General features: G+C 44.6%; 1 protein-coding gene across 4 annotated transcripts in view; it reads right to left on the bottom strand.

The window, feature by feature from the left end:
- The window catches only part of TSPAN18 (tetraspanin 18), a 334803-nt gene that overhangs the window by 106662 nt on the left and 209818 nt on the right, over window positions 1-18323 (bottom strand). For all 4 annotated transcript variants that reach the window (XM_085643447.1, XM_085643448.1, XM_085643449.1 and 1 more), the window contains one exon: window positions 9027-9156. The gene's annotated coding sequence lies outside the window, so the exon portion shown is untranslated. The remainder of the gene's footprint in view (window positions 1-9026; window positions 9157-18323) is intronic.

Below are 18323 nucleotides of genomic sequence, written 5' to 3' on the forward strand. Positions count from 1 at the left end.
GATGTCTCTGGGCGACGGTCGCGGAGCCGCATTTTATGGGATGAAACCTTAGGCGCTATAAGAGTTGGACAAGCAACCAACATAGCGTAGCATCATCCTTCCCTCACTCCTCTGTTGTTCTTTCCCATCGGCCTCTCTTCTAATAATCCCTGCAGCGCTTTGAAGCGTTCTAATGGCGATGTGGCGCTACACAAGTTGACAACATGGGCCAGGACTTGCCATGCGTATCACTGGTGATTGGAAAGCAGCGGACTTGTTAATTGAGATGTCATTCCTAAGAATGCGCTACCGCCCCTCCCGTCGGGCCCCAGGCGCTATAGGGCGGAGCTGCACGCCTGCCAGTGTTTAACGTGGCCTTTTCCTTGATGAGGAGTGTGGAAATTCAGGGTGTGGGCTCCAATGAAATCCTCATGGCACTTCTGGGTAAAAGGGATGACTCCGTGCTCCTTGGCAGCCCACCAACCCCCTCCTGCTCTTAAAGGGCCAGGCACACGGCTGCCTCCCAACGCTCGGTACATGATGTAAGTGAGGAGGCAGGGCCGTATTTCTGATCTGAAATATGAGCGGGGGTCTTCACGAACATTGCTTACTTTTCATGCCGTGTCCCGGCGCCTGGTCCAATGGGCTGCTTAGGTGGAACATTTGGTGTGCGAAAAGACACGGCAAGATTCTAGTTGTGGAGTGAATTCAGTGCTTAATTTGTAAGCAAATAGGTGCCAGGGCCCTTGTCAGGAGGACACTGTAACCTGCACCACCCATTGCCCCTTCCAGCGCCGCCGAAGACAGCACCACAACTACTGGTACTAACCATCACACACCTACCAGTGAGTCATTTCAAACTATTCCAGGCCCCCAAAGCTATAAGAATGGCTTGGGCACAGCTAAAGGTCACTTCTAATTTATTTTGAATGAAGAAATAACGGTTAGTGTGTTCATCTTGAAAGTTAACAGACAGCACCACCGCGTGGAAGGCTGTCATAAGTACCAGTGTTGAGAATTTAGTGCTGCTGCCAAGCACCGGAAGCCACTGGCTCAAATTAAGCACTGTGTACTGGCAAAGTATTTTACTACAATCATTGAGCAGGGATACGAAAGGCGCAGACCAAAGAGGGCCTCACAGAATGAGCTCTACCTCATGCGCAAGTAGATGATGTCAGACCACGCCCTCCTTCATTCCCTCAAGATACCCAACATCTATTTATACATCAAGGAGAGGGGCGTTCTCTGGTGACTCAATTGCAGATTGGATTTAGGGTGGAAGCTGGAGGTAAGTCTTGGCTTCTTAATGTGACAACGCTGTCTGATCCTGGTCAAATGAGCTATTTTTGTCCCTCACTTCCGATATCTGCAAGCACTGGAAGCCCTAAGGACGAGCTGGCATTAAGCGCTGCATAAGCAGTTAAGTTCAAAATGACTTTAATTGGATAAGAGCGTACCCGTAAAAGCACAACCACATTAAAAAGGTACAACTTCATATTCAGAATAAAACAGTTTTAATAAACATTAATCACAAGTGCAGAGTATGTTAAAAACGCACACAGCACGTTTCTAAAAGGAGCCCACGCGTTTCATGAGGGTCATTTAAAACCCAGAACAAAAACCAAACTCTTCATAAGTTGCACATCGTTTTGCGAGCTTGTGCAGCAGTTCTCAAAAAAGTGCCTACTCGAGAAACGAATTCAACATCTTCCAGTTTAAGTATGTTCCTATATGCATCTTCTAAATGAATAGGGAAGGTTTTTATTTTTAAAAAACGGTATTAAAAGCCATTTCGCGTATTTTATATAAAACTTTCAGAAGAATACAAATGTAAAATTGTTTGACCACTCTGACCGTTACACAGACATGGCCAGGAGTATAGGGTAGCATTGTACCCAAGGGGAAAGCATAGCAGAAATGTTACAGTGCCAGCCCTTAAACAGAAAAGGAGTCCCCTCTCCCAATGACATATAGGTTTTGTGAGATAACTAGGCGGCAAGAAGGAGGTGTGCTCGATGGTCATAACGTTTGCAGCAGTTGGTTTCCTCGACTCTCTATCCAGTCTGACCTTGCCATACAGTGTGTATAATGCCGTCCTAAGGGCTTTTTTGTGTACGGTATCAGTCTCGTTTGGTCTTGATAAGAGCCGGATATGATTGACACTACTTAGACTCTGGCTCACCGCGGCAGGCCACGGATATCCACCCCCTTCTCACAAGTGAGGCAGTCTCCTATTATCTCTCTTGTAAGGGATTGCTGGATTTTTCCATATAGCTAGCCAAAATAGAGCCGGGCGAGCCTTTATAAAAGCCTCAATGTAGTGTCGTTTCAACTCACTATGGCAAACGTAGTGAGAGGTGGAGATCGGTACACCCAATAGTTTCTGACAAAATCTGTTTTCCTCACGCTGGATACTGTAGCCTTTTGCGATGCCCAAACCTCTGCGCGATAGGCAGCTGTAGATACGCACTGGGATTCAAAAAGTTTTAATATCGCTAAAATGGCCGCTGTCCTCTTTGGCCGGGGGAGGGCAAGGATTGAATTGGTGGCCTTTGAGAACTTCTTCTTACAGAACACCACATGTGCAGACCAAGAGCCATTCGCAGCAAAGACCAACCCCAGGTAGATGGTCGCTTACATTCTGACCCTGTCCCAAGTCGTTGAACAGCCTCTGGCCCGCGGTTTACAGACCGCGAGCAACAGCTTGTGCGCCGGGGTAAAGCTGGAGCCCAGTTATGCACCTGGTGTTAAGGGGGGCAGAGAGCCGGGCAGCGTGTTGAGGCAGGAGGCCTACAGCAGCCATCACATTGTACGTGTTTGTATGGGTTTGCCATGGTGAGAGGGTGGTGCCTAAAAGGAGACATTCTAAGCCACCCACACCTCTGAGACTATCCACCCACTGGAGTGGTACATTGGTGAACCCTTAAAAACACGCCCAGCTTGACCACCAGGGTCACTCACAAACCGAGGGTCAAAGGCAGAATCACCCATCAAATGAAAAATGCGCCATGACGCCCTTTCGGGCAAGCGAGGGCTTTACAAAACTACCTAACATAACATAACATTTAAAGCTCAGCTGGAAACTGGAGCTAGGAAATTGGAGGATTCGTTACTGGTCAAAGCCACCCCCAAAGGAACCAGGGCTGGACTGGGAACCAAAACCGGCCCTGGCAAGTGCTCGGGCGGCCCCCGGGGCTTGGGGGTGCCGCCGAGCTCTTTGCCAGGGCCGGTTTTCGGCCGTTTTTGTTACAGGGCCGATATGCTGCAAAAACGGCCCTGTAACAAAAACGGCCCCCAGGGGCCCAAAACCAGCCCCCACCCGTGCGGCGTACCGGGGGATTGCCCGGTGCCCGCTACTGCCAGTCCGGGCCTGAAAGGAACCCATTCAGCCCGGGAACAAAAATAGTCCCTCTCTCCAGACCCGCCTGTACCGCGCCCCCACCGGTCCCTTCTTTCCCATAAAGCAAGGAAGGCAGAGCACTCCCAAGACAGCCCGTGGGCCGTGAGAATATAAAATATTCCCATGAAATACAAGCCGTGCACTTTACAACAATAACGAAAAGAATTCGACCAGGGTATGCAGTAAACAAGCGACAGTAAATACCGAAAAAGTTCAGTTTTACAAACAAACGAAGACAGATATTCTGTAAAAATGTCACCATTTCTCCCTGGTGTGAATACCAGATAAAGGATGTAGAGCAATCCGTCCTGATGGAACGCCACCGGTTCCCTTTGCCCCCAGGCTACACCTTTAAACCAGCCGCATTATTTACAAAAAAATTACAACCAGCCACTTGATTTACAGAGCCATTACAACCAGCACCCCCTTTTTCCTTGGAGACAGGCTCACCAGCCCTGGCGGCTCTCGGCACGCCCGCCGCCAGGACACCGTCAGACTGAGAAGTGTAAAAAAGAAAAAAACAACAAGACGACAGGCCCTGTCCATCCATGCACCCAAGAACAACATCCCTCACGCCACCCACTGCCACTGCTAATGACAGTAAGAACACAACTACTAACCACCACACTCCAACAAGTGTGACAATTCACACTATTCCAGGTCCCGAAAGCTATAAGAATGGCTTCGGCAGCAGATAGTAGTCATTGTTAATCTGTATTGAATGAATAAACAACGGGAGATGTGCTGATCTCGAAATAAGACAAACAGCGCCACCATGTGGCAGAGTGTAATGGTGCTGGTATTGACAATTAAGTGCTGAGCACTGGAAACCACCGGCTCAAATCAAGCCCTGGAGTGAGGCCTCAGGTTTAAGCTTTACATGACTGACAAGATAACAGCAGTGGCCGATTGGACGTCACCAAACAGTCCTCCAAAGGGATCTGCGCAGATTTCGAAACAAAAGAACTCACATAAACTCGCTTCTTTACTCACCAATGTGTAGCAACAACAAGTGGATGAAGGCTCAACTCTGGTCCCCAACTATGACATCAAAATACTTCCCACGTAGGCCACATGACAGACACATACTCTCCCACCACGTACTCTGACAGATTAGTGCGCTACCCAGCCGCAAATGCACTTCAGCACCTCGTCAGTGCTGTATGGCACTATGTAAATGCATTGACAATGCAACAAGCTCTTTGTCGGCATCTAGCCATGATCTCACGTTGCTGTGAGAGTTCCTGTTGCGTGACTGCCAGGGGTGCCCACTTTCAATACGTACATGCCACTCCAGTCTACTGGCTTGTTCTGGTTCCTTTGCCCTGATTGGTTTCCCTCTTTCTGTGAGGCCATGATTGGTGTCAGCCTATGCAGATGTAATGCTAGTGCTTAGAAAGGCCCTTCCAGCTGCTTCCAGGAGCTTTCTCACTACACAGCATGAATGCTGTCCCCTTCTCCACTGACCCCCTTGATTGGTACACTTCGCTCGCTCTCTGCGCCATCTTGCAGGTGGTTTCACGCTTCTTTCTAAGGAGTGTTTGTGGGATGACGGGCACCACTCGGTCCTACCACGTTGGCGGAGCACCTTGAAGCTTCATTAATGTCCTGTGCTACCAGTGCTGGGGCCAATAATGCTCGCCCTGGACTGTGTTTGACATCTCATTAATGGTGGAATGGCGAAGGTTTGATTCCTGAATTAAGTGACTTCAGATTGTCACTGGTGCCAAAACCGTATAGTGGCAGGATTCTGCCCGTCACCTGTTGAGGGCATTAGTAATATCCCACTGTGTGTTGGGCCAATGGTGCCTGGCAAAGGGTGTATTGTCGAATGATTAAACACACACGGATTTGAGGCATCGCCATGGGCTCTTTGGGGCATTTCTGCAGGCATTTGGGGCATTTCTGTTGGCACTTGGGGCATTTCTGCCGGCACTTGGGGCATTGCTACTGGCAAGGATTCTCGAGGCATTATAACTGAACTGGCACTCGGGTCCTTGCAACTGCACTGGCACTTGGGGCATTACGACCGCACCTGCACTTGGGGCATTGCTGTTGGCACTAGGGGGTTGTGATTGGCACCAATCCTTGTGGCATACAACCGCACTGGCACTTGGGGCATTGCCACTGGCACCTGCCCTTGGGACACTCACACTTGGGGTACTGGCACCTGCCCTTGGGGCACTCTCACTTGGGGCATTGCCACTGGCACCTGCCCTTGGGGCACTGGCACTTGGGGCTTTGCCATTAGCACCTGCCGTTGGGGCATTGGCTCACGGGTCTCTGCTGCTAGCACAATAACTTCAATGGCTCATTTGATTTTTAATGGCCGCACAGTTATGGCTGCACTATTTGCCCTCAAGGGGGTCGATAAAACCGGTAACATAAGCACTGGGCATGCGGAATGAGACCCTGACGGAGGCAGGGACACATGTTAGGACTCTACTGGGACACTGGAGCATGGGCACCAGGTCTACACATGGTCAGGGACACCTCATCCTGCCAGGACTCTCCTCCAACTGTGGAAACGTGTAATATGGTACATTAGCATAAGCAACAGCCATTATGGCTGTGGCTTCAATTTAGTTTCCTTTGTAATTCTTTCGTCCTCTGCTGTTTGCCTTTTCACCCTGCTTGTGTCATCAACTTTAGTTGACCTCTTTCGACATGGCTCAGCAATGTACGTGCTGGGGGGTTTGTAGCTGCCGGTGCACCTGCTCTTAGAGGCTATCTATTGATCGTTTACTGCTGCCATAAGCATTCCTGCTCCCCCTCCCTATTTGCTGACCAAGTGGTCATCCATCTGCCCTTGTTTGCTGATAGTTATCTCTGTCTTTAAACTTGTTCTTTCCATTTCTGTCCATATGCTTACATTGCAACAAAACTGCATATAAGGACGATGGTTTGTGAGTTCAGTGTACCTCCTCCTATAATACTTGAGAGTGTTGTGTGGACGTGGTCCCGCTCATGAGTGATTAATAAACTTGCTGTTTTACTTCAGCTCCAGTGCTGATCTCTCTTTTGTTAGTCTTTGGACCAGTGGACGAGAGGGTGACCCTGCACCATAGTGCTCACTTTTGGGTACCTTTCCACGCAACAGCACTTGGCACCAAGAGGGCACACAATAGGCAGACACTGCCCCTTACAAACATCAGCTAATGATAACGGTAAGAAGTCTTCTGAGTTCAGGCCCCGTTACGGAGGTCTTTTAGAACTTCAAATGGCACGTGAGCTCAGAGGACTGGAGACCACATGCTCCTACGTACATGCCCCCCGCGGACCCCGCGGATTGCACAGAGTGACGTTGCACTCCACGTTACTTTTGGCAAAGCTCTTTCTCACACTCCAGCTGCATGGTGCACCCATGATTCACAGACATGAACCCAGAGGGTGGTCCAGGGTGCCCACTCCCCAAGGGGCTGGGCTCAGAGATACACACTTTCAGGAATTTGATAAAGATGGAATCACGACTTGGGGGCCGGGGGGGTTGATCAAATCTGGACCCACTAAATGACATTTCTCTCAACCTGTGAGATGTCCGGTTGCAGATGATACCCACACTATTTCATTCAATCATTGGCTCAGGACATGAAGAGGTTATTGGCGGAAGCCTGCTTACGTCATCTCCCACATCCGTGGATTGCTTTACCTTGGCACACATGCTGGTTTAATCTCATACATCACCGGTGTGGTCTGGTTTACCTCGGCCCACCTGTTAGTTTAATCTCATACATCACCGGTGTGGTCTGGTTTACCTTAGCCCACCAGCTAGTTTAACCTCATATATTACTACTATGGCCTGGTTTACCTTAGCCTACACCTGCTAGTTTAATCTCATATATCACCGGTGTGGTCTGGTTTACCTTAGCCCACCTGCTAGTTTAATCTCATACATCACCAGTGTGGTCTGGTTTACCTTAGCCCACCTGCTAGTTTAATCTCATACATCACCGGTGTGGTCTGTTTTACTTTAGACCACCTGCTAGTTTAATCTCATACATCACTGGTGTGGTCTGGTTTACCTTAGCCCACCTGCTAGTTTAATCTCATACATCACCGGTGTGGTTTGGTTTAACGTTGCCCACATGCTAGTTTAAAGTCATACATCGCCGGTGTGGTCTGGTTTACCTTAGCCCACCTGCTAGTTTAATCTCATACATCACCAGTGTGGTCTGGTTTACCTTAGCCCACCTGCTAGTTTAATCTCATACATCACCGGTGTGGTCTGTTTTACTTTAGACCACCTGCTAGTTTAATCTCATACATCACTGGTGTGGTCTGGTTTACCTTAGCCCACCTGCTAGTTTAATCTCATACATCACCGGTGTGGTTTGGTTTAACGTTGCCCACATGCTAGTTTAAAGTCATACATCGCCGGTGTGGTATGGTTTACCTTAGCCCACCTGCTAGTTTAATCTCATACATCACAAGTGTGGTCTGTTTTACTTTAGCCCACCTGCTAGTTTAATCTCATATTTTACCAGTGTGGTCTGGTTTACCTTAGCCCACCAGCTAGTTTAATCTCATATATCACCGGTGTGATCTGGTTTACCTTGGTCCATGAGCTAGTTTAATCTCATACATCACCAGTGTGGTCTGGTTTACTTTAGCCCACCTGCTAGTTTAATCTCATATCTCACTGGTGTGGTCTGTTTTTCTTTAGCCCACCTGCTAGTTAAATCTCATATCTCACTGGTGTGGTCTGGTTTACTTTAGCCCACATGCTAGTTTAATCTCATACATCGCCGGTGTGGTCTGGTTTACCTTAGCCCACCAGCTAGTTTAATCTCATATCAACGGTGTGGTCTGGTTCACTTTAGCCCATCTGCTATTTTAATCTCATACATCACCGGTGTGGTATGGTTTACCTAAACCCACCTGCTAGTTTAATCTCATACGTCACCAGGTGGGATCTGGTTCACCAAGCCCACCGACTTGTTTAATCTCATACATCACCACTATGGCCTAGTTTACCTTGGCCCACCTGCTAGTTTAATCTCATACATCACCGGGGTGGTCTGGTTTACTCTAGCCCACCTGCTAGTTTAATCTCATATCTCACTGGTGTGGTCTGGTTTACCTTGGTCCATGAGCTAGTTTAATCTCATACATCACCGGGTGTGGTCTGGTTCACCTAGCCGACCGACTTCTTTAATCTCATACATCACCACTATGGCCTAGTTTACCTTGGCCCACCTGTTAGTTTAATCTCATACCTCACCGGTGTGGTCTAGTTTACCATAGCTCACCTGCTAGTTTAATCTCATGCATCACCGGGGTGGTCTGGTTTACTCTAGCCCACCTGCTAGTTTAATCTCATATCTCACTGGTGTGGTCTGGTTTACCTTGGTCCATGAGCTAGTTTAATCTCATACATCACCAGGTGTGGTCTGGTTCACCTAGCCCACCGACTTGTTTAATCTCATACATCACCACTATGGCCTAGTTTACCTTGGCCCACCTGCTAGTTTAATTGGTGTGGTCTGGTTTACATTTCCCACCTGTTAGTTTAATCTCAACATCACCGGTGTGGTCCGGTTTACATTTCCCACCTGTTAGTTTAATCTCATACATCACCGTTGTGGCCTGGTTAAACTGGGCCCACCTGATGGTTTAATCTCATTCGTTTCTGGTGAGACTAGCTTACCTGGTGTATTTTACACTGATTATTCCCCAGAGAGTGACTTCTTTAGCAGGTCCAGGTGCTGGTAGATGGACACCAGGCTTCACAAGTAGGCATCAGCTAGAGCGTCAGATGGACACAAGCGAGCCGACACCTGAAAAACAAAACAAGAAATATTTGTTACATAATAACAATGGTTTATTCAAAATAATTCATAGATGTATTACAAAAAACGTAAACTATTTTGTAAACGTAATTGATGGTTTACCTAAAGAAAGTAAAAAAATAAAAAAGATCAACTGATGTATTATAATAACCTGGATAGGGAGAGATTGTAAATAACGGAAGCTACTTAGACCATGATGATAGCTATATTGGGTCGGTTTTTACTGATTGTTGCAGGGTGCAGTGACGGTGAGGCACAGTGGAAGATGAGAAACAGTCGTATCTCCGTGAAGACACATAGACAAGCGTTGAGGATAAAATAAAGAAGATAAGAGCAGGATCCACAATTCAGATTACTGGAAAAATGTGTCAGTCTCTTTAATCCACGTTGGGTTGTTGATAGTGTTTCAACCCTTGTGGCTCACATATTTTTGGGTCATCATCAGGACATCTAATGTGACGCTGAGAAAAACAAAAACTAATCAGAGTTGTCAGGCTGGAACAAAAAACAAAAAAAATATATATTCATTGGATCAGTAAGAAAGTATGCAATCCTCTAGATAGTCCTATATTTAGTATTACCCTGTGTTACATCTCTTATGCTTAAATGGATAAGGTATGAAATACACATATCAAGTTCTTACTAATCCGTCTAATATATCAACACCTGCCTGTAAACCGAGCTAGCTGGATCAGAGAGCAATTTAATGTAATTACAGGATTTTTCGTCACCATTTAGAACAATATTGAACAGTTCAAGACAAGTATGTGCATTGGGGTGAATTATTTTCTTTTGTTCATGACCGTAGTCTAGTTGATTTAGCAATTGATTCACAAACCTACGTGCACATGGAGAGATCTAAGCAGGTAAAGGAGAGGACACTGAAAGAAGAAAAATACGGAAGAAACTATGCAGAGGTAAAGATGGAAGAATACAGGCAGATGGAGGAAGATACAGACCTAGAACAATAAAAAAAAATGAAGAATGGCTTGATATTGGAATAAAGGTAGTCTGGTGAGAGGAGGCAAAAGGCATGGAATTACAACAATACAAATGAAAGCAAGGAATCAAAGAAAGCAATGACACAGAATGAAGCAAAAACATAGAATAATATGAAAAGAGGAAAGGTATGGAGATAATAAAAGATAGGGAAAACATGAAAGATATTGAAAGATGTGAATGGAAGGAAAGTTATGAAACAAATTATATACATATTAAACATATGTAGGATATTTAATGAAAGGAAAGGTATTAAACAAAGGGAATAAATGGAAAAAAAACTGAAAGTAACGAATAAAGGAAAGTTATCAAACAAATTATACTGAAAGAATGTTAGATATTGAGATGGGAGTTTAAAAAAAGATGGGAAATAAATTAAACATTTAACAGATGTTAAATAGTGAATGAAGAAAAGGCACGGAGTAAATAAAAGAAAAATATGGAAATAAAAAAAACATATGAAAAGAATGAATGATATTTAAATCTGTGAATGGAAGAAAGAGATGATAGAAATATATAGAAAAGAATAAACATCAGATGTAGGTAAAATATCCCCTAAAAGATAGATATAGATTGAAGAAAACGTACAGAAAGATATGAAAGGTAGGAACTATTTTACATGAAAGAACAAAAGGAAAGCATCGAGAAATATAGAAGAAAAGAAAGCTATATAAGGAAAAACTAAAGATAGTGAATGAATGAATGGAAACTATGGAACGAATGAAGGATATTAAGGAAATAAATAAAAGGGAAAATAAATTAATTAATCAAAGAAAAGATATGGGACATAAAATAAGTTATGGAGCAAAGCAAAAATATGAAAGGAAGGAGAGACAAGAGAAGGAATAATATGGAACTCTGGAAATAAGGAAAGGCCTAAAAAAGACATGAAAAAGAAAGTCCAATAGAAAAGAATAAAGTTAGAAAGTTAAAAAATGTAGCAACTGAAAAATAATAAGAAAGTGAAAGGGGAACCAGCCTCAGACTTGCGAGCAGTAACTGTTGGCGCACAGCTGTTTCCACTTACAAAATACTGGCATAAAACCGAGAAGGGTGACGATGTCTGAAGAACATTCTACCTCCTCAGCAGGAAACCATAAACAGAAAGAACTGGCAGGCCTTGTAGAGACCCTCCCTGTGCACTGACCGCAAGGAGGGAGCTGACCCCCTACATGGTGAGAAGGCTTCCCTAGCAGACCCAAGCAGGCACTGCTGCTGCTCAGACTTCCCTGTAGCGGCTTGTCCAGGCCCATATCAGCAGAAGGCGCTATACGGATCTTGAAAACCTTTGGCATCATACAATAAAACAACTTACAGCTACATATATGTCTAGTGGTGATAACAAAGGAGAGAGATGTACACGTGATTTAGGTTGCGCACGCACACAGTCTTGCGTTGATTCATACATATTACGCACTGCCTTCGTTATATGACACAGTGCACGGCCCATTTGTGATTCAGATTGTAGTTGCCAATTGGATATACCATTATAGCTTTATAGTCCGCTGCCATGGGCTATACCGGCTTTTAAAGGCCTGGAACTCGAGTTATAGTCCAAAGCCACTTGCGAGGACCTATAACCAGGGAGAAGGCCTTTAACAACTGGTATAAACTGAGGCAGAACATTCCACCCACTGACGGCGAAATGTTCTAAAATAAAAGAAAGACAAACATTGGAATGTTGGAGCAGGGGGCTTCTATCAGCCATTATCAGCCCAGAGCCGCTCCACTGTCTTCAATGGAACGCTCAACCTTCTAATGTTCTAAAATAAAAGAAAGACCAACATTGGAATGTTGGAGCAGGAGGCTTCTATCAGCCATTATCAGCCCAGAGCCGCTTCACTGTCTTCAATGGAGCTCTCAACCTTCTAATGTTCTAAAATAAAAGAAAGACAAACATTGGAATGTTGGAGCAAGAGGCTTCTATCAGCCATTATAAGCCCAGAGCCGCTCCACTGTCTTCAATGGAGCTCTCAACCTTCTAATGTTCTAAAATCGAATACAGAACGACTATCTCCTTACAATTAGGGAGAATCAGTACATTTTGATACATTCATTCTAGCCACTGATGAAGTGGTGAAACTTTGACTTCCTTCGGATGATGAACTAGCTTAAAAAAAAAGACAAAAGTGGGTGGGAAGTATTTTGCTGGAGAAAAAACACACAAGACCTTTTAAAATTAAGATTTTCCCACAAAAACGTTTTGTTAGAAAATAGTGGCATAAAATATTTTTTGCGTGGAAAAATTTGCTTCACAGGCAAAGTTGTAAGAAGTACACACATTGTGTCAACTGCTACCTTGCCTATGCTCCTATCATTTCACAAACTAGTGATTCAAACCATATTTTGCTAAAACCTAACAAGACCCTAGAAGGTAGTAATTGCAAACTTATTTGTCAAGTTGACTGATTTATGAAAAAAATAATTGATTCTTGAGATAGATCACTTAGGGGCATATGTATCAAACGATTTTTTAATCGCAAACGCTGCGATTCGCAAAATAACAGCGTTTGCGATTAAAAAATCGGTAATCGGGATGTATGAGCCAAAAAACATCGCAAAATTAAGGAATTGCTAATTTAGCGATTTCTTAATTTTGCGTAAGCATTTAAGAAATCGCAAATTGCGAGTTCTTAAATGATATGTAAAAAGCCTTCAAGTTGTGCGAATTATCATTAAGAAATCGCAAATTACCACCAACTTCCAGTTGGTGGTAATTTGCGATTTCCTTTCAAAATGCACTTTTTTGAATTTTACAAAGTGCCACGTGGCGCTCATACATGCCCTTAGGGCATGTATGTGCGCCATATGCACACACATGCTCATTTCAGGGGTGCATCAGGGTGTCATCATGACACCCTTGCACCTTTGAAATTATTCTCAAATTGAGATTAGCAAATTGCGAATCGTTATTTGAGAATTACTTCTCATTCATTCCTATGGGTCTCCCGGCCCATAGAAATGAATGGGCAGGTATTCCTTAATTGCGATTTCGCAATTTGCTAATCTCAATTAAGGAATTTTAAGAAATCGCAAAAAGTTTGCAATTTTTTAAATACATCCCGTTTTGCAATTCTCAAATAGCGATTCTTTAAAAATTGCTATTTGAGAATCGCAAATGGTGATGTTGATACATATGCCCCCCAGTAACAAAAACATTTATTCATTTCAAAAAACTATCAACTGCATAAAACACGTGTGTTAAAAAATCTATTTGTAATTGAAAAATTTAATATTCTCGGTAAAAAAGTCTGTCAATTTTACTTCTGAATTTCATCTGATACCCATAAAAATTCATTCAAAATAACCACGGTCTATTACAATACTATGCACTACTCTTATTTATTTGAGTCACAGTATTTCCTGAACTTTGGGTATGTAAATTGTAGTTTAGTTAAAGTTCAGAAGTCTGCTAAAACATAGTATAGAGTACTGTCCAACGCATACTTTTGACTTGGAGCCTGCTTTAGATCTCGGCGGATGGGTTGCTCCGTCACAATGGGGACGGATATCCCGTCCGCCGAAATACAATTCCCATAGAATTTTTTCCATTGGAGGTCGTTACTACTGGCGGTATTAAGAACCAGCAATACTGCCAAGATGCTGGTGGTAAAAAGTAATTTTAATAAACAAAGGTCCTTGGCATAAGAGGAAATGATACGAATGTTTCAACATAGACTACAATGAGCACTATGGAGGTTCTTCCAATGTCCAGCCGGACAGAGGAATATTTATTCAGGCAAGATAACAGGATGGGCAAAATACAAAGCACAACAAGGATGGCGAACGGCACAGTCCTGTACCGAGCGTTAGAAAAGAAGGTGTAGGGAGTATAGACACAAGAAGGAAAAAGCAGGCAAAAAAGGGAGAGAGAGAGCAAAAGGCGGCTTACATTTACATACTAATACTGTGTAAGCTCAAACCAACAAACAACGCACTCATTTTGTCACAGTGGTTAATTAGTGGTGTTTGTTACAAAGGTCGACGTTTCGATCCCTAGCTCTCAATACTATGGGATCATCATCAGGACTAGAAATTGAACTGTTGCCTGATAGATAGTGTCAAGGAGCCTGTAGGGTAGTAAGACAGGAAAAAGAAACAACAAAGAAATGATAAATAAAACAATAAAGCAAGTCCACCTTACTAAGAACAAAACTAGTCAGGAGACCGTTAGAGGGGTGTGACAATTCGCTACGTGAAAAGGGTGAGTATATGTACATGCGAGAATACACATGCGGTGGAAATTGGCAACGTTGTTGGGTGCTATGGCGCACATAGTCAAGATAGAGAGGGTCAATGGCGGTGAGGAGACAACAGGAGACGAGAGAAGTGCCCATAATGATCAGTGGGAGAGGATGCTAACGATGCGTGACCAATTAAAAAGGGTAGGATGTGTGTCCTACCGATGGAGGAGGATAAAAACAGAATTGGTGAAACGAAGGGGATGGCGCAGTGCTGTTGGGAGCGAATTAGTGCTGGCGAGGCGAGAAACAGGGAAACAGGGCTAATATGTGGAGGAGGGGTCTGTGCTAACCTGGAGAACAGCTCACAGTGGAACTAGTGAGGCTCGGTGGGAGCCAGGGACAACTCGATGGGTGCCTGGGGTACGTTGGAATTCCGCGATGCTGGAAAGAAGGATCTCCGTGTTCGTGTTAAGGGACCGTCGGCGACTGATGAACCAAGCGATCAGAAGGACTGGAGCTGGGAAAGGCAAGGAAAATATTGGCAGGGCCCCAACCAAAATCGACTGGTGATTTCCGGGGCCGTTTGAGGAACGGGCTTACCTTAAGGATACAACCAGGGCGCAGGGGGCCAGAACCAAGTGTTCAAGGGCCTGCGGTGGACAGTCTAGGCAGCGGAAGGGGCTGCCGGGTAGTGCGGGACCGGAGCTAGGGGAAAATGAATTAATGTGATTATATGGGAGAGCACATAGTATGCGCTCTGGCGGCTGGCGTTTGGAGCAAGGCTTACCTCTCAAGGAGTAGCTGGCGGCCGGAGGGAGCAAGAGTCTGCTTCTCTGTTGGGCGTGATAGCAATGAACAGGTGGGACTGTGGGAGTTTTGAGGCGGGCCCGGGGAGTGGGCGAGAGCAAGGAAGGACTGTGATAGAGAGCGAGAAAGGCCGGCGGCCATGATGGAGTGGGAAGGAAAGTGAGGGGCTATGTGGGCATGCTTATCGAAATAGCGAAAAAGTCACTGGAAGATGGGAGAAGCCGTAGAGCAAGGGTGCACATAATTAGTGAACACATTTTACTTAGAGGTTGAAGATAGCAAGTGTCAACATGGAGGAAAAAGGCAGCTGAATGTTGTTTGCATAATATTACAATTCAGATTTGAGCATGGAGTTCCAACAAGGGTAGTCAAACCAACTTAGAGTGACTGGAGCGAGGAAAACAGGTGATTTACAAATCGCACATGATTACAGTAAGGATGTCCAGTCTTCTGTCCTATTAAGTCCATTGTTGATAGAATTAAACAGAATGATTGTCTTTAGTTCCTCTCTGTTTAAAAGTTGAGCCATATTGCCACCTCTTGGAGGTAACTTCAGTGATTTGAGTACAGTCCAGCGCAAATCATCTTCATTGTGATTGGCCTCAGTGAAATGTTCAACCAGGGGGGCGTTCTGTGTATTGCATCGGATACGGCTTCTGTGCTGACAGATTCTGGTCTTGATTTTTTGGGTGGTCTGTCCGATGTATATTTTCAAACAAGGGCATTGGATAAGGTAAATGACATTGCAGGAATTACAATTTGTGAAAGCTTGACAATGCACTGTAATGTTATCAAATGTGAAACTTTTTCCTTCAATGGTGAACACACAGACATTGCACGTGCCGCATTTGGAATGACCAACAATGGGGGACAGACCCCAACTGGCAAGGAGAGTAGTATTGGGAGCGACAGGTAATGCAGCCCTGACCAGGTGGTCCTTCAGATTCTTGCTTTTCTTGAAGGCAAATAGTGGTTTGTCAATAGTGAGATTCCCTGCATTTAGAATGGGCCAGTGGTGCAGTATCGTTTTTCTCAATTTGTTGGATACCAGAGAGAAAGTGGTCACACAGGCGATTCTCTGCAGTTCTGTTTTGGGTTTAGGAGTCAAAAGCACCTCCCGGGGACAATACCAGGCTCTTTTTGAAGCATTTTTTACGATTCTTTTTGGGTAGCCCCTGTCTTTTAATTTGGAAGCCAAAACAGCTGATTCTCTGAAATAATCAGCCCTACAGGAGCAATTTCTCCTTATTCTCAGAAATTGAGAGTAAGGCAATGAATCCCTTAGAGCCCTAGGGTGATTGCTGGTGTAGTTTAAAAGGGTGTTGCGTTCTGTGGGCTTGCGGAAGAGGCGTGTGAGTAGTTCACCATTGTCATGGAAAATCGTAAGGTCTAAAAATGCTATGGAGGCAGTGTCAGTGGTGATGGTAAAAGATAAACCAGAGCAGTTGTTGTTCAACCAATGTAAAAATTGGCGTAGAACATCGACGTGCTGTTTCCAAATGATGAAGATGTCGTCGATGTATCTACGCCAAAACACGATGCCTGGGAAGAACGGATTGGAGGAAGTCAGAATAACATTAGTCTCCAATTGGTCCATGAAGAGTATTGCCAGATTTGGGGCAAAAATAGCCCCCATTGACGTACCTTTGATTTGTTGATAGAAGTTGTTATTGAAGCTGAAAAAATTACGGGTTAAGCAAAGTTCAAGAAGCTGTAGTATGAAAATGGTGGGGACGGCATGTGGGCGTGGACGTGAGTCTAGTGTTTTTTGGATTACTAGAAGGGCAGCAGTCTGAGGGATATTAGTGTACAATGACTCAACATCCATAGTACACAGAGTTTCAGTCACAGGATCGAATGGATGATGCTCAACCATGTTGATCATTGCCATCGAGTCACGGACAAAGCATTGAGTGGTGGGGATAAAGTCTTTAATGAAGAAATCTACATAAGAACCCAGTGGTTCTCAGATTGAACCGCAGGCAGAAACAATGGGACGGCCCGGAGGATTTGAAATATTTTTGTGGATCTTGGGAAGCGTGTATATAACGGGTGTACGTGCTGACTTAACGTTGAGAAAGTTAAACTCCTTTTTGGAAAGGAAGCCAGCGTGGAGACCCTCTGTGGTTGTCTTGAGGATCAAACCCTGAATCTCTTTAGTAGGATTCGATGCTAGCCTCAGGTAGTGTTCTGTGTTGTCAAGTTGGCGTTGGATCTCTGATATGTACGCTGTTTTTTCCTGAAGCACTATCCCACCACCTTTATCTGCACTTTTGATTATCAAGGAGTCGGTGTTCTTTAACTGGGTGATAGCTTGTTTCTCATTGCGTGTAATGTTGAATGGGATGAACCTTTTGTTATTCTGTAGATTAGAGAGATCTTTCAATAACATTTTCTCAAAGGTGATTACCTCTGGGGGTACCATACTGGCTGATGGTGAGAAAGTGGATGGGGGCCGGAAGGGAGTATTGGCCACTTGATCTGGCATAGGGTGCAGTTGAAAAAACGCTTGTAGGCGAATGCGTCGGAAAAATCTGAGAAGCTCAGTCTGTAAGTCCATGAAATTGGGTGGAATTGTAGGGACAAAGGATAAACCTTTTTTGAGGAGAGAGAGTTCGTCGGGGGTCAATGAGTGAGAGGAGAGATTGAAGATGGGAATCACATCAGTATGTTGGTTGGCAGAAGTGTCTGTCATTACCATTGGTAAAAATTGTTGCGTGTGCGTCTTTCTCCTGGTGGATTGTACCACCGCTGAGTTTTCTTCACTCTGCCTCGTTGGGGTTGCTCTTGTTGGCCCCTGGCTAAAAAAGTATTTTGATTTAAGCCTCCACGTCTGGTGGTACTAGTTCCCTCTCCTGGGTCTGAGTTATCGGATGAATCAGCTGATGTGTCTGAAAAGCCCACTAGGTTGTGGCGTCTGTTGTAGCGGCCCCACGGACGGTTATTTTGATGTGTAGAGTAGGACCTATTAGTGTAGAAGTCTTTTCGCAAGTAAGGGTAGGTAGTTTCAATGTTATAGGTTTTTATGTCTTTCTTTATTTTGTTAGCTTTCTTGTTCTGTTCGATTCTATGGAAATCTGCAACAGTTTTCTCAATTTGTTCCAACAGTTTTTTGGCATCAGAGGTTGCGTTGGAATCTTGAATTTGTTTCAGTATATCTGAGAT

The sequence above is a fragment of the Triturus cristatus genome, chromosome 3_1, assembly GCF_964204655.1.
Source record: "Triturus cristatus chromosome 3_1, aTriCri1.1, whole genome shotgun sequence".
NCBI classification, from domain to species: Eukaryota; Metazoa; Chordata; class Amphibia; order Caudata; family Salamandridae; genus Triturus; species Triturus cristatus.